General features: G+C 44.6%; 1 long non-coding RNA gene across 1 annotated transcript; it reads left to right on the forward strand.

Moving 5' to 3' along the window:
* The first annotated feature begins 717 nt into the window (after positions 1-717).
* On the forward strand, positions 718-23,893 carry LOC140191780 (uncharacterized). The gene is made up of 3 exons (XR_011883921.1): positions 718-897; positions 11,765-11,961; positions 23,504-23,893. It is a non-coding gene; the product is annotated as an uncharacterized lncRNA (long non-coding RNA).
* Positions 23,894-25,671: the final 1,778 nt, after the last annotated feature.

The raw sequence follows: 25,671 nt of genomic DNA on the forward strand, positions 1-25,671 counted from the left end.
CTCTCCAGAGGGTTCCTATTGTGACTGTACTAAAACTGCTAATTAGGAGCTCAAACTGGAAAATATAAGTCTTTATTCACGCAGCGGGGGGTGGGGGTGAGGGAGAGAGAGAGAGAGAGAGAGAGAAAATATGAGAATTGGAATCCAGGAGAATCAAAGTTATTGTTATTTTTGTTCTTAATAAAGACAAACTTAGCGTCTGCAAACATTGGAACATTTTAGTACTGGACTGCTGCTCAACCTCAGTGTGCGCAACCAGGTCACCTTCACAGCTTCAGGTTCCGGGTGAACCCCTGGTATTGCTCACTGGTAAATGAAGTTCTTTATTATGCACACATAATAAAACATCTTTCCCTTCCACCTTTGAAAGACAAACAAATACAATACTTTGTCCTCATAAACCTGCAAGGAGCAATAATCCTTTCCAACAAAGATATCTACATTCCGTAACTGGTCTCTTTCTCTTTCTTTTTTTTGCTGAATTTTCAGCTATTCAACATTTCAACTTCAATTGCAATGAGCAACTACAGTCTCTTATCCACTCAACAACTTTCAGTCAGTCTCTGAGATGGTTTAATGGTCCTTTTGGTCTGCTAGTTGTTTCCCCAGGAGTATTGCTTGCATTTGCTGTGTTACTATTTGTGTTTTTCTGAGAACTCTGATCAACATGTTCATCTTTAACAAATGCTGACCCCTTTGTGTCCTGACAGGTGACATCACAGCCATGGGTTGGATCCTGTGGTTGTAGATCCATACGGTTCTTTCTCAGAGGTGTCCCTTGCTGTGTCTGAATCTGATAGGAATGTGGAGTGACTTCCTCTTGCACGTATCCTGACATGAACCATGTTCCAGAATTGTGAACTGGGATTTGAGTTTGATCTCCAGGCTTCAGAACTGGTAGGCTTTTTGTAGACTTGTCATGATACCATTTCTCTTTTTCTTTCCCTTTCACTTTAGCCAGTTTGACCTTGTGTGCTCCTGTAGGTGTCAACATGTTTTCATGCATTGGAAGGTTAGTGTGTTTGTGTCGACCCATCAGCATTTGGGCCGGTGAAAGGGCATTTTGCAGTGGCATACTTCTGTAAATCATTAGACTTGTGGAAATCCTCTCATCCATCTAAGAACATAGAACAGAGAAAACCTACAGCACGATACAGACCCTTTGGCTCACAAAGCTGTGCCGAGCATGTCGTTACCTTAGAAATTACCTCAGGTTACCCTTAGTCCTCTATTTTTTTGAGCTCCCTGTACCTGTCCAGGGGTCTCTTAAGACACCCTATCGTAACTGCCTTGACCACCATTGGTGGCAGCCCATCCCACACACTCACCACACTCTGCGTGAAAAAAACTTACCCCTGACATCTCCTCTGTATCTACTTCCAACCACCTTAAAACTCTGGCCTCTTGTGCTAGCCACTTCAGCCCTGGGATAAAGCCTCTGACTATCCATACGGTCAATGCCTCTCATTTTGTTGTATAGTTTTATCAGGTCACCTCTCATCCTCCGTTGCTCCAAGCAAAGAAGGCCAAGTTCACCCAATCTATTCTCATAAGGCATGCTCCCCAATCCAGGCAACATCCTTGTAAATCTGCTCTGAACCCTTTCTATGGTTTCCCCATCCTTGTAGCGAGGGAACCAGAACTGAGCACTGTCCTCCAAGTGCAGTCTGACCAGGGTGCTATATAGCTGCAACATTACCTCTTGGCTTTGAACCTCAACCCCATAATTGATGAAGGCCAATGCACCGTGTGTTTTCTTAACTACAGAGTCAACCTGAGTAGCAGCTTTGAGTGTCCTATGGACTCGGACCCCAAGATCCCTCTGATCGTCCACACTGCCAAGAGTCTTATAATTCGTATTATATTCTGCCATCATATTTGACCTACTAAAATGAACCGCCCCACACTTATCTGGGTTGAACTCCATCTGCCACTTCTCAGCCCAGTTTTGCATCCTATCAATGTCCCCCTGTAACCTCTGACAGCCATTCACACTGTCTGCAACACCCCCAACCTTTGTGTCATCAGGAAATTTACTGACCCATCCCTCCACTTCCTCATCCAGCTAATTTATAAAAATCGCAAAGAGTACGGGTCCCAGAACAAATCCCTGAAGCACACCACTGGTCACTGACCTCCATGCAGAATACGACCCGTCTACAACTGGTCTTTGTCTTCTGTGAGCAAGCCAATTCTGGATCCACAAAGTAAGGTCCTCTTTGATCCCATGCTTCCTTACTTTCTCAGTAAGCCTTTCATGGGGTACCTTGTCAAATGCCTTGCTGAAATCCACATGCACTACATCTATGACTCTACCTTCATCACCATGTTTAGTCACATCCTCAAAAAATTCAATCAGGCTCATAAGGCACAACCTGCCTTTGCCAAAGCCATGCGGAGTATTCCTTATCATATACCTCTCCAAGTGTTTATAAATCTTGCCTCTCAGGATATTCTCCATCAACTGACCAACCACTGAAGTAAGGTTCACTGGCCTATAATGTCCTGGGCTATCTATGCTCCCTCTCTTGAATAAGGGAACAACATCTGCAACCCTCCAATCCTCTGGAACATCTCCCGTCCGCATTGATGATGCAACGGCCATTGCCAGAGGCTCAGCAATCTCCTCCCTCGCCTCCCACAGTAGACTGAGGTACATGTCATATGGTCCCGGAGACTTATCCAACTGGATGCTTTCCTAAAGTTCCAGCACATCCTCTTTCTTAATGTCTGTATGCTGAAGGTTTTCAGTCCACTGCAAGCTATCCCTACAATCGCCAATGTCCTTTTCCATAGTGAATACTGAAGCAAAGTATTCCTCGAGTTTGCACCATGATTGTGAATTCCCACATGTAACTTTAAGCGAGGGCAATTCTGACAAAATGCTGTGTTTCTCCCTGAGGTGAAAGGTTTATGAATAGCCATAGTCAGGATCAACAGCTGGCTTGGGTCTTCAGGGTTCTCGACCTGATGTTGCCTGACCACAAATCGCTGCCATCCTAACAGATATATCTGGGTCAAACATTTCCCTGAAATATCTCCAGACAAATTCCCACACTACAAAATATAAATAAAGGGTACTAGTTAAATACTAGTTATATACTTATAACTGCAGAGAACGTACTCTGCAATCTGCCACAGATGTGCCTCTAAACTCATGAAGCCTGTTGTGTTCCTTTGTATCAGTTACATCAAGGCACACACACTCACAAACATGCTTGCTGAAGTACAGTTCCTGGAATGAGTATACATTCCTCCACTGGCATCTGGACCCTTCAAGAACCATACTTTGCAACTGGTAGCCCAGTCGAACCAAATTAACACACAAAGATTAGCTTCTTACATAAAGGCACGTGCATGCACGCACATTACTTTTATCTCCCAGTTCAATTTTCCATTGTTTTTGTGACACGTAGCGATCCCATAGCCACTGACCTGAACAGGTCCAAGTGAGAGTGCTAATTTTAAGAATACTCACCCACTTGGACTGCTGAGATCATCATCCATACAATGGACTACAAGAAGGTATCCCACTCCTGACACCAAATGTGGCATGGACAAAGTCACTGGAGAGACTGCTAAATATTAAGCAGCCTCCCTATTCAACAAAATGAGATACAGCAGGCATCAGATGGAGACCCTTTCAGAGGACAGTGGTCTGTCTGACCCAACGCTACATGACATTTTATGCGCTAAAAATCAAAGGAAAATTCTGTATTTACAATGCATCCACAATGCTTTCTTTGAAGTACACACAAATTACACCTCCCGCTTCACACCGCACCACAGACATGTCAGTGAACTTTAATCAGCATTGTCTGGTCTTCCAAATAACTGTGGTTCACGGTTCTTAGGAACCCAGGAGCTGCATTTTAGATTTAATCCACAGTTCATATTGGCATCTGAAGACTGGTGGCTGAAAGTCAGTTGCTGAAATTATTTGCCATATGTGCTGACCCCAAAAACATTCTAACAGAGGCCAAGTCATTGCATCTGTTTAAAACAGGTTTATAGGTTTTTGGTTGGTCAGGTTACAGTGAAAAGGTAGGAGAATAAGGTTGAGAGGGATAATCAATCAGCCATGATGGAATAACAAGAGCAGACTTGATGGACCGAGTAGCCTAATGTTTTATGGTCTTATGGTTTACTTGAAGAAGAAATTAGTGAAGCTGCACCTGAAGTATTGTGTTCAGTTTTGGTCGCTCTTCTCTCGCAAAGATGCCATTAAGCTGGAACAAGTCAAGGGAGATTTACGAGACTTGCTGGCTCTCATGGGACTGAGTTATGGACAGAGATTGTGCAAGTTTTGACTTTTGCCTTGGAGAATGAGGGGTGACTTTATATACAGGTGTATAAAAGCATGAGGGGCACAGAGAGAGTGAATGCGCATGGTCTTTCCCAACAGTTGGGGAATCAGGAACCAGAGAGCAGGAGTTTAAGGTGATAGAGAGAGATTTAATAGGGACCCGAGGGAAAAATTATTAACTGAGCAAGAGGTCCAAATATGGGACAAGCTGCCAGAGAATTTGGTTGAGGCAGGTACATACACTAACAACATTTAAAAGACACTCAGACAGGTTGATGGATAGGAAGGGTTTAGAGAGCTACAGGCCAAATGCAGGCAGATGGGAATGGCTCAGATGGGGATCCCTCTGCTTCCTCCCCCTCCATTACTCCCCGAACCCCAGATCATCCAAACGAGCTGGTACCATTGGCTCAAGGATGATAAATGTTATTAACAGAACTGGCCAAATTGAATCGCCTGATTGGCTTTGGGATATTGATATCATTGAGAAATCCTTCCAGACCGGTTTCTGTGATTGGCTGTGGGACAATAACATCACCAACTTCGTTGACCAAGCCCTTGGCTGTGAGTATTCCCAGAACTCTCAACTCCAACAGTTTCTGCAGCAATGACTCCTGCGATTGGCTGTTAGGTTGTGCCTCCAGTAATGGTGATTGGCTCCAGAGCTTTGATGTCATTCTGCAGTCCAACCAATTTCACTCAATTTTGATGGGTCCTGGGTCCTCCTGCAGCCCCATTGACTCGTGGTCTGTCTCACTGTTGATTGGTTCATCAACTGTGACACAGCGAAGGGATCCTATCCAGTCTCATCTGTCGACGGTGGGTGGTCCTTCAGCAACAGAATCAGCTATTGGCTCCGATCCAATAATCCCATTGGTCCACAGAAGGATAGCTACTTAGTGACCTCATTGGTTGGCATGCCCAGGACCCATCAAATGCTTTGGAAGTCCAGTTAAAAATTGCAGTGCAGTAATCCAAATCTATTTGATATAAAGGCATGAATTAGTTTTTCAGCTTCATTACTTATCAGAAATGGGCATACGTTTGCAATATTTATAAGGTGTAGAAATGCTGCTCTGGTTACTTATATTATGTGGGATTAAAAATTCAAATCTGAGTCAAGGATAACACCCAAGCTTGTTACTTCTGATTTTACAGAGGAAGCAAGTTCCCAAGTTTATCAAGAAGTGGATCTGTTTTGGCATTGGGACTAACTAAAAGTGCTTCAGTTTTATCTTCATTTATGCATTTAACATCTGTTGAGGCTGCAGGGTTGTGCATCCATTTCATATGGGTCCCTGCCCTTGTTGGGGTTGAAGGAAACAAGGTGCCAGACTTTCTAGCCAAGCAATTACTTTAAACTAAGAATGTAAATGTGGTGCCTTTGCATAAAGGGGAAGCAAAAGCCATGAAATTAGGAGAGGCAGTAGGGGCCATGAGAAGGCCTTGGCGAGCAGGATTAAAGATAACCCCAAGGCATTCTACAAGTCTGTGAAGAGCAAGAGGTAAGAGAATAGGAATAATCAAGTATCACACTGGAAAAGTGTGTATGGAACCAGAGGAGATAGCTGAGGTACTTTATGAATACTTTGTTTCAGTATTCACTGCGGAAAAGGATCCTGGCGATTGTAGGGTTGACTTGCAGCGGATTGAGAAGCTTGAGCATGTAGGCGTTAAGAAAGAGGATGTGCTGGAGCTTTTGGAAAGCATCAAGTTGGATCAGCCTCTTGGATCGGACGAGATATACCCCAGGCTATTGTGGAAGGTGAGTGAGGAGATTGCTGAGCCTCTCGCAATGATCTTTACATTATCAATGGGGCTTGGGGAGATTCTGGAGGATTGGAGGGTTGCAGATGTTGTTCCCTTATTCAAGAAAGGGTGTAGAGATAGCCCAAGAAATTATATACCAGTGAGTCTTATTTCAGTGGTTGGTAAGTTGATGGAAAAGATCCTGAGAGGCAGGATTTATGAACATTTGGAGAGGCACAATCTGATCAGGAATAGTCAGCATGGCTTTGTCGAAGGTAGAGGGTGTGTGTGTGTGTGTGTGTGTGAATGAATGTGAGAATGAGAATATGAGATTGAGAATCCAGGAGAATCAAAGTTATTGTTATTTTTGTTCTTAATAAAGACAAACTTAGCGTCTGCAAACATTGGAACATTTTAGTACTGGACTGCTGCTCAATCCCAATGTGCACAACCAGGTCACCATCACAGCTTCAGGTTCTGGGTGAACCCCTCGTATTGCTCACTGGGAAATGAAGTTCTCTATTATGCACACATAATAAAACATCTTTCCTTTCCACTCTTGAAAGACAAACAAATACAATACTTTGTCCTCATAAACCTGCAAGGAGCAATAATCCTTTCCAACAAAGATATCTACATTCCATAACTGGTCTCTTTCCTTTATTTTTGCTGAATTTTCAGCTGTTCAACATTTCAACTTCAATTGTAATGAGCAACTACAGTTCGTTATCCACTCAACATCTTTCAGTCAGTCTCTGAGATGGTTTAGTGCTCCTTTTGGTCTGCTAGTTGTTTCCCCAGGAGTATTGCTTACATTTGCTGTGTTACAATTTGTAACCCCCACCGCCCCGGTCGGCCGGTCCACAAGAATATTGTCAATATTAAACCGGTCCATGGTGCAAAAAAGGTTGGGGACCCCTGCTCTACAACACCCCCCAACTCCCCCAACCTTTGAGTCACAGAAAATTTACTGACCCATCCCTCCCCTTCCTCATCCAGGTAATTTATAAAAATCTTAGGGGTCCCAGAACAGATCCCTGAGGCACACCACTGGTCACTGACCTGCATGCAGAATATGACCCGTCTACAACTGGTCTTTGTCTTCTGTGAGCAAGCCAATTCTGGATCCACAAAGCAAGGTCCCCTTGGATCCTATGCCTCCTTACTTTCTCAATAAGCCTTGCATGGGGTACCTTGTCAAATGCCTTGCTGAAATCCATATGTACTACATCTATATGCTCTACCTTCATCAATGTGTTTAGTGACATCCTGAAAAAATTCAGTTAGGCTCATAAGACAAAGCAATACTGACTATTCCCTATCATATGCCTTTCCAAGTGTTTATGAATGTTGCCTCACAGGATCTCCTCCGTCAATTTACCGACCACTGAAGTAAGATTCACTGGCCTATGATGTCCTGGGCTATCTATACACCTTTTCTTGAATAAGGGAACCCTCCAATCCTCTGGAACATCTCCCGTTCCCATTGATGATGCAAAGATCATTGCCAGAGACTCAGCACTCTCCTCCCACCGTAGCCTAAGGTACATCTCATAAGGTCCCGGAGACTTACCCAACTTGATGCTTTCCAAAAGTTCCAGCACATCCTCTTTCTTAATGTCTGTATGCTCAAGGTTTTCAGTCCACTGTAAGTTATCCCTGCAATCGCCAATATCCTTTTCCGTAGTGAATACTGAAGCAAAGTATTCCTCGAGTTTGCACCATAATTCTGAATTCCCACATGTAACTTTAAGCGAGGGCAATTCTGACAAAATGCTGTGTTTCTCCCTGAGGTGGAAGGTTTATGAATAGCCATAGTCAGGATCAACAGCTGGCTTGGGTCTTCAGGGTTCTCGACCTGATGTTGCCTGACCACGATCGCTGCCATCCTAACAGATATATCTAGGTCAAACATTTCCCTGAAATATCTCCAGACAAATTCCCACACTACAAAATATAAATAAAGGGTACTAGTTAAATACTAGTTATATACTTATAACTGCAGAGAATGTACTCTGCAATCTGCCACAGATGTGCCTCTAAGCTCATGAAGCCTGTTGTGTTCCTTTGTATCAGTTACATCAAGGCACACACACTCACAAACATGCTTGCTGAAGTACGGTTCCTGGAATGAGTACATTCCTCCACTGGCATCTGGACCCTTCAAGAACCATACTTTGCAACTGGTAGCCCCGTCGAACCAAATTAACACACAAAGATTAGCTTCTTACATAAAGGCACGTGCATGCACGCACATTACTTTTATCTCCCAGTTCAGTTTTCCATTGTTTTCATGATACGTAGCGATCCTGTAGCCACCGATCTGAACAAGTCCAAGTGAGAGTGCTAATTTTAAAAATACTCACCCACTTAGACTGCTGAGATCATCATCCATACAATGGGCTACAAGAAGGTATCCCACTCCTGACACCAATTGTGGCGTGGACAAAGTCACTGGAGAGAAGTACTGCTAAATATTCAGCAGCCTCTCTATTCAACAAAATGAGATACAGCAGACATCAGATGGAGAGCCTGTCAGAGGACAGTTATCTGTCTGACCCAATGCTACATGACAATTTATGCGCTAAAAATCAAAGGAAAATTCTTTATTTACAATGCATCCACAATGCTTTCTTTGAACTACACACAAACTTCACACCTCCCACTGCACACCCGCACCACAGACATATAGTGAATGTTAATCAGCATTGTCTGGTCTTCCAAATAACTGTGGTTCACAGTTCTTAGGAACCTTGGAGCTGTATTTTAGATTTAATCCACAGTTCATATGAGTATCTGAAGACTGGTGGCTGAAAGTCAGTTGCTGAAATTATTTGCCATATGTGCTGACCTAAAAAACATTCTAACAGAAGCCAAGGTTGATAGGTTTTTGGTTTGTCAGGTTACAGTGAAAAGGTAGGAGAATAGGGTTGAGAGGGAGAATCAAGCAGCCATGATGGAATGACAAGAGCAGACTTGATGGGCCGAGAAGCCTAATGTTTTCTGGTTTTATGTTTTAATTGAAGAAGAAATTAGCGAAGCTGCACCTGAAGTATTGTGTTCAGTGTTGGTCGCTCTTCTCTCGCAAAGATGCCATTAAGCTGGAACAAGTCAAAGGAGATTTACGAGACTTGCTGGCTCTCAAGGGACTGAGTTATGTACAGAGATTGGGCAGGTTTGGACCTTTGCCTTGGAGGATGAGGGGTGACCTTATACAGGTGTATAAAACCATGAGGGGCACAGAGAGAGTGAATGCGCATGGTCTTTCCCAACGGTTGGGGAATCAGGAACCAGAGAGCAGGAGTTTAAGGTGATAGAGAGAGATTTAATAGGGACCCGAGGGAAAAATTATTAACTGAGCAAGAGGTCCAAATATGGGACAAGCTGCCAGAGAATTTGGTTGAGGCAGGTACATACACTAACAACATTTAAAAGACACTCAGACAGGTTGATGGATAGGAAGGGTTTAGAGAGCTACAGGCCAAATGCAGGCAGATGGGAATGGCTCAGATGGGGATCCCTCTGCTCCCTCCCCCTCCATTACTCCCCGAACCCCAGATCATCCAAACAAGCTGGTACGATTGGCTCAAGGATGATAAATGTTATTTGCAGATCTGGCCAAATTGAATTGCAGAGCACTTTTCAAACAAACAATGTAGTTCCAAATGCTTTATAGTAGAAAATGAAACTAAAAGACAAAAAGCTATTAATTAAAAGTAAGGCTAAATTAATAGGCGCTGCTTCCTGCATGCATGCTGAGCTTGTTGACTTCATTAACTTTGCCTCCAACTTTCACCCTGCCCTCAAATTTACCCGGTCCATTTCTGACACCTCCCTCCCCTTTCTTGATCTTTCTGTCTCTGGAGACAGCTTATCTATTGATGTCTACTGTAAGCCTACGGACTCTCACAGCTGCTTGGACTTCCTCTTCCCACCCTGTCTCTTGCAAAAATGCCATCCCCTTCTCGCAATTCCTCTGTCTCCGCCGTATCTGCTTTCAGGATGAGGCTTTTTATTCCAGGACGAAGGAGGTGTCTTCCTTTTTGAAAAAAAGGGGCTTCCCTTCCTCCACCATCAACTCTGCTCTCAAACACATCTCTCCCACCTCACGCACATCTGCTCTCACCCCAATCTCCCGCCACCCCACTAGGATAAGGTTCCCCTTTGTCCTCACCTACCACCCCACCAGCCTGCGGGTCCAACATATAATTCTCCGTAACTTCCGCCACCTCCAACGGGATCCCACCACCAAGCACATCTTTCCCCCACCTCTTTCTGCTTTCTGCAGGATCGCTCCCTACGTGACTCCCTTGTCCATTTGTTCCCCATATCCCTTCCCACCGATCTCCCTCCTGGCACCTATCCTAGTAAGCGGAACAAGTGCTAAACCTGCCCTTACACTTCCTCCCTCACCACCATTCAGGGCCCCAGACAGTCCTTCCAGCTGAGGCAACATTTCACCTGTGAAGTCGGCTGGTGTGATATACTGCGTCCGGTGCTGCCGGTGTGGCCTTCTATATATTGGTGAGACCTGACACAGACTGGGAGACCGTTTCACTGAACACCTACGCTCTGTCTGCCAGAGAAAGCAGGATCTCCCAGTGGCCACTCATTTTAATTTCATGTCCCATTCCCATTCTGATATGTCAATCCATGGCCTCCTCTAATGTCAAGATGAAGCTACACTCAGGTTGGAGGAACAACACCTTGTGTTCTGTCTGGGTAGCCTCCAACCTGATGGCATGAACATGGATTTATCTAACTTCCGTTAATGCCACTCCTCCCCTTCTTACCCCATCCCTTATTTATTTTTATTCCCCCCCACCCCCTGTCTTCTCCTATCATTTTGGATCTCCCCCTCCCCTTCTCACTTTCAAATCTCTTACGATCTCTTCTTTCAGTTCGTCCTGAAGAAGGGTCTCAGCTCGAAACGTCGACTGTACCTCTTCTTATAGATGCTGGCTGGCCTGCTGCGTTCCACCAGCATTTTGTGTGTGTTGCTAAATTAGTAGGGTTTGAGCTGGTGTCAGCTGAATGTGCATCCCTCATGCTTTTAAGATTTAATTTGACAGTTTGGGAGCATTGTTCAATAAAACTGACCTGCCAATTCTCTTTTGAGGGAGGTTGTTTAAATTTAAGAGACTGTTGAACGAAGACCGAAGAGCTCGAGCAGGTTTATAAAAACGAAAATGATTCTGCGATGTGCTCTGCTCCCAGAACATTGAGAAATTTAAAAACAAGTTGGAGAACATTAAGTTCAATTCTTTAAAAAAATTCAGGAAGCTGATGCAGAGCAGGTTGGGCAGGAGTGATATGCTCTCTCATCCTGGTTTCAGTTAAAAGTCCAGCAGTAGTGTTATGACTGAGTTGTAGTTTGTCAAAAGATTGCTTTGGAAGTCCACTTAAAAAGTGCAATGCAGTAATCCAATCTATTTGATATAAAGGCATGAATTAGTTTTTCAGCTTCATTACATGACAGAAATGGGTGTACCTTTGCAATATTTGTAAAGTATAGAAATGCTGCTTTGGTTACTTTCTTTATGTGGGGTTAAAAATTCAAATCTGAGTCAAGGATAACACCCAGGGGAACCAAGTTCCCAAGTTTATCAAGAAGTATATCTGTTTTGGCTTTGGGACCAACTAAAAGTGTTTCAGTTTTATCTTCATTTATTGTTCTGAAATTATTGCTCATCCATTTGTTTATTGCAGCCATACCAGAAGACAGGGAAGATAAGGTGCATCAGGCTCATCTGAGATATACAATTGTGTGTCATCTACATAACTGTGGAAATCAAGTTTATGCTCTCTAATGAAGTCTCCAAAGGAGAGCATGTATAAGGAGAATAGCAGGGGACTAAGACCGCTTCCCTGAGGAAAAGTAAAAGTGAATTCAGACAAATCTCAAGGTTGGATATTTTGTACATACTTTGATAATAAATGTACTTTGAATCTTGAATCAGAACTGAGACTCTGTTGGCATCAGTGCTGAGCCTGAGGTTGCTGATAATTTTGGTAAAGCCCTTAAACACCTTACACTCCTTCAACACCTCATTTGATTCATATTGCCTATACCTGATCAGTCATTCCTTCTTCTAAACCTAGGCCTCAACATCACTGGAAAACCAAGGTTCCCTAAACGTGTTAGCCTTGCCTTTTATTCCAACAGGAACATGCAAGTTCCTACTTTCAATATTTCACTTATGAGGATGTTGCAGTTGCAGGGGAAGTGTGTAATAGAGGGGGAGGGTAGTGGATGGGAGTGGATCTGGGAGTCCAAAGTGAATGGTCCCTGCAAAACCCTGTGATATCCTTACACTGGAAAGAGGGCAAAGGAGATTTCCAGTGATGTTGCTGGGACTGAGTTGTGGAGGGAGTTTGAACATGTTGACTCTATCTTCCTTGGGTTGAGGAGAACAATGAGGGATCTTGTAGAGGTGTGTAAAATCATTGGTTAATTGATTTACTATTGTCCCACGAACTGAGGTGCAATGAAGTCGAGTCAAGTCACTTTTTGTCATTTCGACCATAATTGCTGGTACAATACACAGTAAAAACGAGACAACGTTTTTCAGGACCATGGTGCTGCATGAACAATACAAAAACTACACTAAACTAGGTAAAAAAACAACACAAAAGTACACTAGATTACAGACCTACCCAGGACTGCATAAAGTGCACAAAACAGTGCAGGCATTACAACAAATAATAAACAAGACAATAGGCACAGTAGCGGGCAGTAGGTTGGTGTCAGTCCAGGCTCTGGGTATTGAAGATTCTGATGACTCGGGGGAAGAAACTGTTACGTAGTCTGGTCGTGAGAGCCCGAATGCTTCAGTGCCTTTTGCCAGATGACAGGAGGGAGAAGAGTTAGTATGAGGGGTGTGTGGGGTCCTTCATAATGCTGTTTGCTTTACGGATGCAGCATGTGGTGTAAATGTCTCTAATGGCAGAAAGAGAGACCCCGATGATCTTCTCAGCTGACCTCACTATCTGCTGCAGGGTCTTGCGATCTGAGATGGTGCAATTTCCGAACCAGGCGGTGATACAGCTGCTCAGGATGCTCTCAATACAAACTCTGTAGAATGTGGACTTTCCTCAGCCTTCGCAGAAAGTAGAGACGCTGCTGGGTTTTCTTTTCCATGGAGCTGGTATTGAGAGACCAGGTGAGATTCTCCGCCAGGTGAACACCAAGAAATTTGGTGCTTTTAACGATCTCTACAGAGGAGTCGTGGATGTTCAGCGGAGAGTGGTCGTTCCGTGTCCTCCTGAAGTTAACAACCATCTGTTTTCTTTTCTTCACATTCAGAGACAGGTTGTTGGCTCTGCACCAGTTCGTTAGCCGCTGCGCCTCCTCTCTGTATGCTGACTCATTGTTCTTGCTGATGAGACCCACCATGGTCGCGTCATAAGCAAACTTGACGATGTGGTTCGAGCTGTGTGTTGCAGCACAGTCGTGGGTCAGCAGAGTGAACAGCAGTGGACTGAGCACACAGCCCTGGGGGGTCCCCGTGCTCAGTGTGATGGTGTTGGAGATGTTGCTTCCAATCCGGACTGAGTGAGGTCTCCCTGTCAGGAAGTCCAGGATCCATTTGCAGAGGGAGGTGTTTAAGCCCAGTAGGCTCCTTGTCCTGCATACTGCATAATGAAAACCTTGTCCTGTATACTGTTCATACACTCAAATCGTTGCACGGTACATTAAGGTAGAAGAAGATAAAATAATAACAGAATAAAGTGTCAAAGTGCTGCACAGGTAGACAAGAAGGTACAAGATCATAATGAGGTAGACTGTGAGGGCAAGTGTCCATTTTATCATATCCAAGAACCACTTAATGGACTTATAACAGTGCAGTGGAAGCTGTCCTTCAGCTTTGTAGGACTTGCTTTCAGGTTTTTGTACGTTCTGCCCAATGGAAAGGAGAAGAAATAATGTCTGGGGTGGGTGTCAAAGTGACATGGAACATATTATGACCAGCAGGGCACTGGGGAATTTAGTGGAACTGAGGAACCTAGGAGTACAAATGCATTGTCCATTGAAAGCAGCTTCACAGGTACACAGGGTGGTGAAAGAAAGCATTTAGCATGCTAGTATTCATTTGGGCATTAGAGCAGGGATATTATGTTGCAGTTGTATAAATCACTGGTGAGGCCACACTTGGAGTACTATGTACAGTTTTGGGCATCCTTTTAAAGGAAAGATTGAAAGATTAAGAAGACTTAATATGGTTAATCTGGGAAGAGTGCGGAGGAGATTTACAAGGAGAAGGCCTTAGTTACATGGAGAGATTGACCAGGCGAGGTCTTTAATTGTTGGAATGCAACAGATGATGGGTGACCTTGGGGAAGTGTTTAAAATGGGTTGTTAAGTCCTCAGACAAGGTCTGGAATCAAAAGGTTGAGTATGGTACGACTAACCATTTAAACGGCTGGCTGTCATTGACCCGGTTCAAGTTGTTGGGCTGTGTCATGGCTGACCCATTGTATGAGCCAATCGGCAGCACTGTGTTGTTAAAGTGGAATCTGAATAAAACTCGGGAGACCAGCTTCTTATAATTTCCAGTTTATTGTGCACCTTCCTGCAGGAGTTTGAGACTCAGTTGTCAAAGGGAAGGCACCTAAGTACTGCCACCATCTGACAAGTGGACCCGCTCCCTCAGGTTACAGCTGTATATTTATACACAGTAAGCCCCATACATCTATAATAACTAAGCAGTATCTATAGCAATGTATTCCAGGCAAATCAATAAAATCAACTTGTGGACATGAGGAAAGTCTACCTGGCAAGGGAGTCGTACCTGGTGTGCAGGGTACAGGTTACCAACCATTCCCTCCTTTCCCAGGTGTGTACAATTATGTATATAATCGACCAATATTGGTAAAAACTGTGGGAACACAAACCTGTCCCGCTGGGATGATCCAAAGACCTAGGTCAGGGTCTTTCTGGCACCCCATCTGGGACCACAGTTTGCGCTCCTCCTCAGAGGCGTCTCCCTGAAAGGTACGTACCTCCCGCATGTCTGGCGTACCCATTCTGATTGAGTCGTGGTAGGTTGCATGACGTGAACCTGAGGGGACTACAACCAACGAGGATTGTACCGCACTCTTCACTGACTCATCCGCTAAAGAACTGCCTTTAGAGACCCAGTCAAACATGCGGGTGTGGGCTGCACATTTAATGATAGCCAAAACTCGAGGTAGCTGTAGAGCAGTGAGTAAGTTGTCTACAAAGGTGGCATTACTAATGGGGTGGCCAGAGGAAGTCGGAAATCTCCGATGTTCCCAGAGAGCCCCGTAGTCATGTGTAACTCTAAATGCATAACGAGAGTCTGTGTAAATGTTTGTACATCTGTCTGTTACTAGGATACAGGCACGAGTCAGAGCAAACGGCTCAGCCTTCTGGACTGAGACAGCTGCTTCAAAAGAGGCCTGCTCAACTACTTCACTGACGTCACTATCGCAAAGCCAGAACATCGTTTCCCTGCTGGATCCACAAAAGAGCTGTCATCCACATAAAATGTCAAGTCTGCATCTGCAAGGGGATGGTCAGTTAGATCCTCTCGAGCGGTAGTGAAAAGATGATTTCTAAGCACACAATCATGCTGTGGAGAGGAGGTATGCTTTGAAGGTCAGTTAGGAAGGTAGTGGGATTAAGCATTGTGCAGTGAGAGAAAGTAAGCAATGGATTAGTTAGTAGAGCTGTTTCATATCGATTCTGTCGTGCTTGAATGAGATACTGGGTCTGCTGAGAGGTCAACAATTCTACCAATGAGTGGGGTGCCAGGACAGTTACAGGTTGGTGCAATGTTATGTTGGATGCTGCTGTTACTAAAACGTAGTTGGCTGGAAGTACTTGTATGCATGAAGGTACTCCCCCAGCTACGGGATCAAGCTTGTTTGAGTAATACGCTACTGGACGCTTCCTGTCTGAACACTGCAGTAGCACATTCTTCCTTTACAGTTACGTAGAGCTGGAATGGTCAGTCATAGAGTGGGCGACCAAGAGCTGGTGCTCGAATGAGGCTCTCCTTTAGCTCATTGAAAGCTTCCAGCTGTGTGTCTGTAAGCGAGCAAGCAGATGGTGAGTTTGATGAAGCGAGGGGGGTCAGGTGCTTGGTGTGAGTGGCGATGTGAGGAATCCATTGCCGACAGAAATTCAGGAGCCCCAAGAAGGCTCGCATCTGTCTCAGGGTAGTAGGTGGGGGAGTATTTACAATGGGTGTTATCCGATCTTCTGTGGGGCGCCGCTCTGCCACACTTATCAGGATGCCCAAGAATTTTACCTCGGGCTGTGATCGCTTTACTTTGTGGGGTGGAATAATGTATCCCAATGAATGCAAAAAGTTTAGTAGGAGTTTCACAACTCTTCAAAATGTCACTTGCCAGTAATAAGTCATACACATACTGGACTGTAGTAGAGTTGCCAGGCAACTGGAGATCACGTAACTGCTTCTGGAGCGTCTGTGAGAAGAGTGTGGGAGAATGTACAAATCCTTGGGGTAGATGCGTCCAAGTTTACTGACATCCCTGATAGGTAAATGCGAATAAATATTGAGAATCCGGGTGCAAAGGGACAGCGAAAAATGCGTGCTATAGGTCAATGATAGTAAATACCAGGGCAGTAGCTGGTATGTGACTCAGGATCGTTGCGAGGTTCGGAACCAGAGCATGGAGAGCAGCCACAATCTCATTTATTTTGTGCAAATCTTGGGCGAGGCGCCAGTCCTTGCTTCCTGGTTTAGGTACCGGGAAGATAGGTGTATTGCATGGAGAGGTGCAAGGGATCAAGATTCCTTGTGCCAAAAGGGAGTCAACTAACAACTGCACCCTTTGTATTGCCTCGGGTTTGAGGGGGTATTGTGGAATGGATGGGGGAGTCTGTCCTTCTTTCACAGTGATCCGGACAGTGGGGCAGTTGGTGTGGCCGACTTCATGGTCCGAAATTGCCCAGAGATGGAGTACAACATCCTGGGTTCGGTAAACATTAATAGAGTGTCTTACCAGATGTCCCATCTTCCAGTATGGGAGCTGGCCCGCATGCAAATCTTGCCAGTCTCCCTTCGGGGTTGATCAGAATTCAGAAGCCGGGTCCCAATAATATGTCAAAGCTCCTCGCATTCGATTTCGGTCATTGTCAGGCGAATCCATATTATTTGTTGTAATCATGTTGGCTGACTTAGTGGGTAAGCATTGGAGTAGTAAGGCATTAAACTGGGGGGACGGATTCCCATTATCAAAGGCCTGGTCTCCTGCGAAAGTGCTGTAGCAGGCCACAAATAGCTCACAATAGTCTGGTCCCGATTCCCCAGGCTTAGGTTTGGATTCAAGTACTTTAGTGATGTTTACAGGTTGCTGGAGAGCCCTTTCCAAGGCTTGGATAACCTGGTCTGTCTGTTCATTCTCATTGTGGTATCTTAATTCTGCCTTCCATTTTCACCCCTCATCAGCTGAGAGAATCATGCAGCAGAGATCGAATAAATCTTGCAGGGTCACATTATACATTTGTATAGTACTGCTGACATACTGAGCAAACTGTGCTGGTTTTTTTTCTACCTGGGGCCTGATTTATGATCATTATCATTTCTTGAGGCTTCCAGGGTGCATACACAGGAATCACGGAGGGCTGTCCCTCCTCCACTGCTTGTGGACTGGGCAGCATTCGGGTGGGCAATTGCCTTGGTGGAGCCGTTAACTCTGGGGTTTTATTGGATTCTTCCGTCCCCAACTCAGAACAATCCTCGGTATTCCCTTTATGGATCTCAGGGTAGAGAGGCCTCCCCTTCCCTGCTGTTGCTGTTTTACCCGAGCGGCCACCGTATCTGAATACTGGGAGGATTGGGTTTTGGGAGCACTGGGTGCACCTGGCCCCTGGTAAGATGCGGGGGTGGGTGGGGGGGTGTGTTGCGGTGGGTGCCCAATCCTCATCATGGTCACTGTCCTCAAACAGGGTTGGTATGCCAGAGATGGGTTCGGAATCCCTTGTTTCCCTATTTCCCCCAATGAGTGGGATTATTGAATATGAGCCAATCATTGATGACGTTGCAGGTCAGGCAATGGATGAGGGCAGTCCGCTGGAGCCAACAGCTGATATTGTTGCTGAAGGACCACCCATGGGCGAAAGGTGAGAGCTGGAGTGGATCCCTTCACTATGTCACAGGGGATGAGCCAATCACCAGCGAGACAGGCCCAATGGGGCCACAGGTGAAGCTCATCACAGGGGTGAAATAGGTTGGGCTGCACAATGACGTCAATTCTCTGGAGCCAATCACCATTGCCGTGAGCAGAACCCAGGCTGTGTCCTCTGGTCCTAGATTCACCAACTGTAGGAAACATCCTCTCTGTATTCACTCTGTCTGCCCATTCAATCTTCAACAGGTTTCAATGAGATCCACCCATATTATAACATTGAACACAGAAAATACAACACAGGAAAAGGACACTTTTCCCACAGTGTTATTCTAAACCAGCTAAAAAGCGAATCAAAAACACCCAAACAATAATCTCTCCCACCAACACAATACCCATATCCCTCATCTTATGTACACCCATGTGCCTATCCAAACGTCTCTGAAAAGTCTCTAATGCATTTGCCCCTACCATTATACCAGGCAGCGTATTCCAGTCATCCACCACTCTGAGACAAAAAACTTTCTCCTCGCATTCCCCTTGAACCCTACCCCATTTCACCTTCACAACATGCTGTCTAGACCAGCCAGCCTTCTGGTGAACCTCTTCTATATCCTCTCCAAAGACTCAACATCCTTCCTAGAGTGGATTGACCAGAACTGTGTGCAATACTTCAGATGTGGCCTATACAGAGCTGTAAAGTTGTAACCTAACCTCTTCACATTTGAAGAGTTGACTAAAATCCATGTAGACAATATCCACTGCCCTACCATCATCAATCTCTCTTCTCTTTCTTCTAAACTCCAGTGAGTACAGGCCCAGAACCATCAAATGCTTCTGATATGTTAACCCTTCCATTCCTGGAATCATTCTCGTGTAGCTTCTCTGGAACCTATCCAATGCCAGCACATCTTCGATAAGGGGCCCAAAATTGCTCACAATACTCCAGATGTTGGCTGACCAATACCTTATAAAGCTTCAGTGTCCTGTCTTTGTTCTTATATTCTCATCCTCCTGCAATGAATGCATTTATTGTATTTGCCTTTCTTACAATCAACTCAATCTGCAAATTAACCTTTACAGATTCCGAAGCAACACACACAGTGGTAGAATCCCTGCACAAGGGATTTCAGGAATCCTGCACAAGGACTCCCACGTCTCTTTCCACCTCCTGATTTTTGAATTTTCTCCCCATTGAGAAAATATTCTATGCCTTTATTCCTTCTATCAAAGTACTTGATCATACACTACCTTACACAATATTCTATCTACTACTGCTTTGCCTGTTCTCCCAATCTGTCCAAGTCCTTCTGCAAACTCCCTGGTTCGTCAGCACTACCTGCCCCTCCACCTATCTTTGTTTCATCTGTAAACTTGACAATAAAGCCATCAATTCTGTCATCAAAATGATTGACATTTACTGTAAAAAGGACTGGTCCCGATACCAAGCCCTGTGAAACACCAACAGCCAATAATAATTGGCCTATGTTATTCTGAGACAGTGTAAGATGTGGATGTGGGGTCCATTTCAACATTAAAGAGAAATTTATATGTGTACATGGATGAGAGTGCAGGGTGATGGGACTAGGCAGATAGAGTCACAGGATCATAGAAAAACACAGAGCACAACTGGCCCTGCGACCCATCTAGTCGGTGCCAAACCATTTAAACTGCCCCGTTCCAGCATCCTGCACCCAGACCTTAGCCCTCTATACCCCTAACAGCCATGTACCTGTCCAAAGATCTGTTCAACATTGAAATCAAAATCGTATCCACCCCTTGCTCTAGAAGCTTGTTCCACACTCTCGCAGCCCTCTGAGTAAAGATGTTTCCCCTTGCGTTCCTCTTAAACATTTCACCTTTCACCCTTAAGCAATGACCTCTAGTTGTAGTCTCACCCAACCTCAATGGAAAAGGCCTGGTTGCATTTTGCACATCTATACCCCTCATAACTTTGTATACCTTATCAAATATCTCCTCAATCTTCTAAATTCTGGGGAATATAGTTATAACCAATTCAATCTTTCCTTATAACTCAGGTCCTCCAGACCTGGCAACACCCTTGTAAATTTTCTCTGTGCTCTTTCAACCTTGTTTCCATCTTTCCTGTCGTAGGTGACCAAAACTGAACACAATATTCCAAACTAAGCCTTGCCAACGTCTCGTACAACTTCAACGTAATATCCCAACCCTTGTACTGAAAACTTTGATCAACGAAAGCCAATGTAACAACATGAACTACCACGTTCAAAGCCATGCTGACGATCCCTAATCACTCCCTGTCTATCCAAATGCTCATATATCTGATCCCTTGGAATACTTTCCAATAATTTTACCACTACCATTTCCTTGAGCCTTTCCTAAACAGCAGAACAACATTAGCTATCCTCCAATCCTCCAGTACTTCACCTGTCAGTAAGGATGATTTACACATCTCTGCTAGGGCCCCTGCAATTCCTGCACTTGGTTCTATAGGGTTCAAGGGAACACCCTGTATGGCCATGCGGATTTGTCCACCTTGATTTGCCTCAAGAATGCAAACAGCTCCTTATCTATAATCTGTGTAGGGTCCGTGACCTTGCTGCTACTTTGCCTCACTTCTACAGATTTTGTGTCCATCTCCTGAGGAAATACAGATGCAAAAGATCCATTTTAGCTTTCCACCATCTCTTTAGGCTCCACACACAGATCACCATTTTGATCTTCCAGAGGACCAATTTTGTCCCTAGCAATCCTTTTGCTCTTTAGTTATCTGTAGAATCCCTTAGGATTTTCCTTCACTTTGTCTGCTAGAGCAACCTCATGCCTTTTCGCCCTCCTGATCCCTTTCTTAAGTGTTCGCTTGCATTTCTTGTACTCCTCAAGTCCCTTATTTGTTTCCACCTGCCTGTACCTGGCATGACTCTTTATTCTTCTTCATCAGGACCTCAGTATATCTCTCAAAAAGCAAAGTGCCATAAACCTGTTATCTTTCCCTTTTATTCTTTCAGGCACATAAATGCTTTGTGCTTTCAAAATGTTAGTTTTGAAGTCTCCTACTTACCAAGTACACCTTTGACAGAGAACAGCCTGTCCCAATCCACACTTGCCAGATCCTTTCTCATACCACCAAAATTGGCCCTTCTTCAATATAGAATATCAACCCGAGCAGCAGACCTATCATTTTCTATAATTATGTTTCAACTAATGGCATTATGATCAGTGGATGCAAAGTGTTCCCCAACGCAAACTTCTGCCACCAGCCCTGTCCCTTTCTCTAATAGGAGATCAAGTGTCCCACACTCTTTCATTGAAGATTGCATGCACTGAACACACTGGAGAAACTCTATCCCATCTAGCCCTGCTACAGTCTGGGAGTCCCAGTCAATGCATGGAAAGTTAAAAACATCTACATAGTATCGCAACTTTATATTTCTTGCAAGTTTGTGATCTTTTTACAAACTTGTTCCTCTAAATCATGCAAACTGTTGGGTGGTCTGCAATATGGCCCCATTAACATGGTCATACGTTTCATATTTCTCAGTTCCACCCACTGGATGAGTTTTCAGCCTGTCCTGACTGAGCACTGCCATGACATTTTCCCTGACGAGTAAAGCCATCCCTCCCACACTATCACGTCAAAAACAGTGTAACCCCAGAATATTGAGCTGTCAGACCTGCTCCTCGAACCAAGTCTCACTAATGACAACAATAACATAATTCCACATGCTGATGCATGCCCTGAGCTCACCTGTCTTTCCTACAAAACTTCTTGCATTGTAATAGGCACAACTCAGAACAATAGTCCCCCCCATGATCAACCTTTTGCTTCCTGATTTTGTCTGAGTTCTTAACAATATGTCTCCAGAACCACTCCACTATCTGCTCTGGCATCCTGATTCTCATCTGCCTGAAACTCTAGTTTAAACTCTCCCATGCAGTACGACCAAACCTTTCTGTTGGGATATTTGTCCCCCTCCAGGTTAGGTACAAACTGCCCCTTTGTTTTAGATTTACCTTCCCTCGGAAAGAGCACAATGATCCCAAAAATCTGAAGCCCTCCCTCCTACGCCAACTCCTTAGTCACATGTTAAACTCTATGATCTTCCTACTTCTGGCCTCACCAGCACATGGCACGAGTAGCAATCCTGAGATCACAACCCTGGAGGTCCTGTCTTTGAACTTTGCACCTGACATCCTGAGCTCACTTTGACAAACCTCGTCCCTCTTCCTACATATGTATGTCATTTGGATCGATATGGACCATGACCTCTGGCTGCTCACCCTCCCATTTAAGAATGTTTAGAACTCTGCCTGAGATGCCTTGGATTCTGGCACCCAGAAGGCAACATACCAACCTAGGATCCTGTTCTCATCCACAGAGCCACTTTTCTGTTCCCTAACTAAAGAATCTCCTTTAACCACAGCTCACCTCTTGTCCACCCTTTCCTTCTGAGCTACAGAGCTAGACTCAGTGCTGGAGACCTGACTGCTGTGACTTTCCTCTGCTGGGACATCCCTCCAACAGTATCCAAAGTGAATTACTTGTTTTTGAGGGAGATGGCCACAGGGGTACTCTGCATTGGCTGTTCACCCTCCTGACTGTCACCCAGTTTCCTGTGTTGTTTTACCTTGGGTGTAACTACCTCTCTATACACCCTGTCTATCACCCCCTCAGCCTCCCGAATGATCCAGAATTCCTCCAGTTCCAGCTCCAACTCTTTACATTGAGTGTTCGAAGCTGCAGCTGGATGCACTTCTTGCCATTGCTGTTCTGCCATCATCTCTGCCAGTGTCCACTTGCATTCAACTTTGGCAAGCTCCTCTCTCATGCCTCTGTAATTCCCTTTATTCCACTGTAATAATGATGCATTTGACTTGATCTTCTCCTTCTCAAACTGCACGAGGATTTCTATGATATTACGATGACTGCCTCTTAAGGGTCTCTTTGTTTTATGCTCCCTAATCAAACTGGGTTCATTACACAACACTCAATCCAGAAATGCTTTTTTCCTGGTGAGCTCAGCCATAGGCTGCTCTATAAAGCTATTTCATAGGTATGCTACAAATTCCCTTTGCTGGGATCCAGCACCAACCTGATTTTCCCAATATACTTGCATGTTGAAATATGCCATCACGATCATAATATTGCCCTTAATGCATGCCTTTTCTATTACCTGTTGAAATTTCTGACCAACATCCTGTCTACTGTTCGGAGGCCTGCACATAACTCCCAACAGTGTCTTTTTTCAACTTGCAGTTTTTAAATTCTACCCACAAGGATTCAACATCTTCCATTCCTCTGTCACCTCTTTCTAAGGATTTGATTTCATTTTTTTTTACCAACAGAGCCTCCCCACCCTCTCTGTCTACCTGCCGGTACTTTCAAACCAATGTCTATCCAGGAGGGAGGAGAAGATGGGGGCGTGACGCAGTGCGCGCGGCCGTTCCGAATTGATATCATATCTGTGAAGTAGGACACCGTGCACAATCTTGATTTGATAGAGACAGACCTGAAGAGGCATGGAGGAACATCTGGAGTAACTTCTGAAATGCTTGCTTCGCTGCCGCTGCTACTGTGCGATCGAGAATCTCTGGAGGGAAGGCACCAAATCCTCGGCCTTGCCTATTGCCTGTTGCCAGGGCCGGGGTCAAAGCGCTCGGCAGAGATGGTGCTCGGTGCATCGGTGATGGGGAGCTGGTCGGAGGCTCAGAGTCGGACTGTGGTCGGATGCTTCTGGAATGCTGCATCGGCAAGTTTGCAGTGCTGGAGGTTTACCGTCTGCGTGAGGTGATGGGACTTTCGAGAGACTCTGTGACTTTACCGTGCCCATGTCCTGTTCTTATCAAATTACGGTATTGCTTTGCACTGTTGTAACTATATGTTATAATTATGTGGTTTCTGTCAGTTTTTCAGTCTTGGTTTGTCATGTGTCTCTATGATATCATTCTGGAAAAACGTATCATTTCTTAATGCATGCATTACTAAATGACAATAAAAGAGGACTGCGTGTCCTCATAATCTAATCCTTGATTGTTAACCTCCCAAGTATGAGATGCTGAGATAATGGATTCATCATTAGTGACAGGTGAGGTGCCGGCAGCCTGGTCTGTAGCAAATCAAGTCAAGTTAAATTTACTTACACAGCACATTTTAAAAACAACCCATGTTGACCAAAGTGCTGCACAGATGAGAGCAGATAACTAAAATCACAAGTACAAGAAACACAGACATAACCAATGAGGCAAACAGCTTATAGGCACAAGCCAAATGTTACTTGATTTTAAACCATAATATTTTGGAGCAGAATTCAGCCATTCGGCCCATTAGATGTGCTCTGCCATTCCATCATGTCTGATTTAATATCCCTCTCAAACGCATCCTCCTGTTTTCTCCCGGTAAACGTTGACACTCTGTTTAATCAAGAACCTATCAACTTTTGCCTTAAATATACCCAATGACTCGGCCTGCACAGTCACAATGAATTCCATAGATTCACAAGCCCTGGCTGAAGAAGCTGAAGAATGCAGAACCTGTCGTGGTCCCAGAAGCCATCCAACGCAATCAGGAAATCTCACCAAATCTTCCTCTACTATTTGTAGATTTAAGAGCTTCTTTCCATACAGAAAGCTCACCAACACTTCTACTTTCTGAGGGGGCTGAAGAGAGCTGGATTTTGCACATCTGTACTCGCATCCTTCTGCAGGTGCACAGTAGAGAGCATCCAAACATGCTCCATCACTGTTTGGGACAGAAACTGCACTGTGGTGTACTGGAGGACTCTGTAATGGGTAGTCAAAACAGCCTATGGCATCACTGGCACCAGCCTACCTGCCACCAAGGACATAGATACAGAGAGGCACTGGAGAAGTGCCAGTAACATCATGAAAGATTCTACCAGTTACCTTCCCCAAGCAGCAAGGTTAATTAACACCTCCACCTACTAACCCACCCCTCCACACCCCCAACCACCACTGCTTTTTCATTTCCTGTCCGTCACCTTAAGTACAGATATCCCTGTCCCCGGCGTCACTTTCTGAACATACAATCAATCTATCTTATCTACTTATTTTCATTGTGTTTTTTATTAGTGGGTCCGTTATCTTATTGTGTTTTATTTTGTGCTGCATTGAATGAGTAATAACAATTATTTTGTTCTCCTTTACACTTTTGCACTGGAAATGACATTTTAATATCCTCAATCTTGAATCTCCAGTCTGGCAGCTTTCTCCACCTACCCACCACCTTCTGTGTGGGAAACGTATCCCTCAGGTCCCCTTTAAATCTTTCCCCTTTAAATCTTTCCCCTATCATCTTGAACCTGTGCCCTCCAGTCTCAGACTCCCCTATCCTGGGGAAAAGACTGTGACCACCCACCTTATCTCAGTCCCTCATAATTTTACAAATATCCATGAGGTCACCACTCAGCTTCCCGAATTCCAGGGGAAACGGTCTCAGTCTGTCCAGCATCTTGTTATAAACCAGCCTCCACCCTGACACAGTTACATTTTGTGAA

The sequence above is a fragment of the Mobula birostris genome, chromosome X (assembly GCF_030028105.1).
Source record: "Mobula birostris isolate sMobBir1 chromosome X, sMobBir1.hap1, whole genome shotgun sequence".
Taxonomy (NCBI): Eukaryota; Metazoa; Chordata; class Chondrichthyes; order Myliobatiformes; family Myliobatidae; genus Mobula; species Mobula birostris.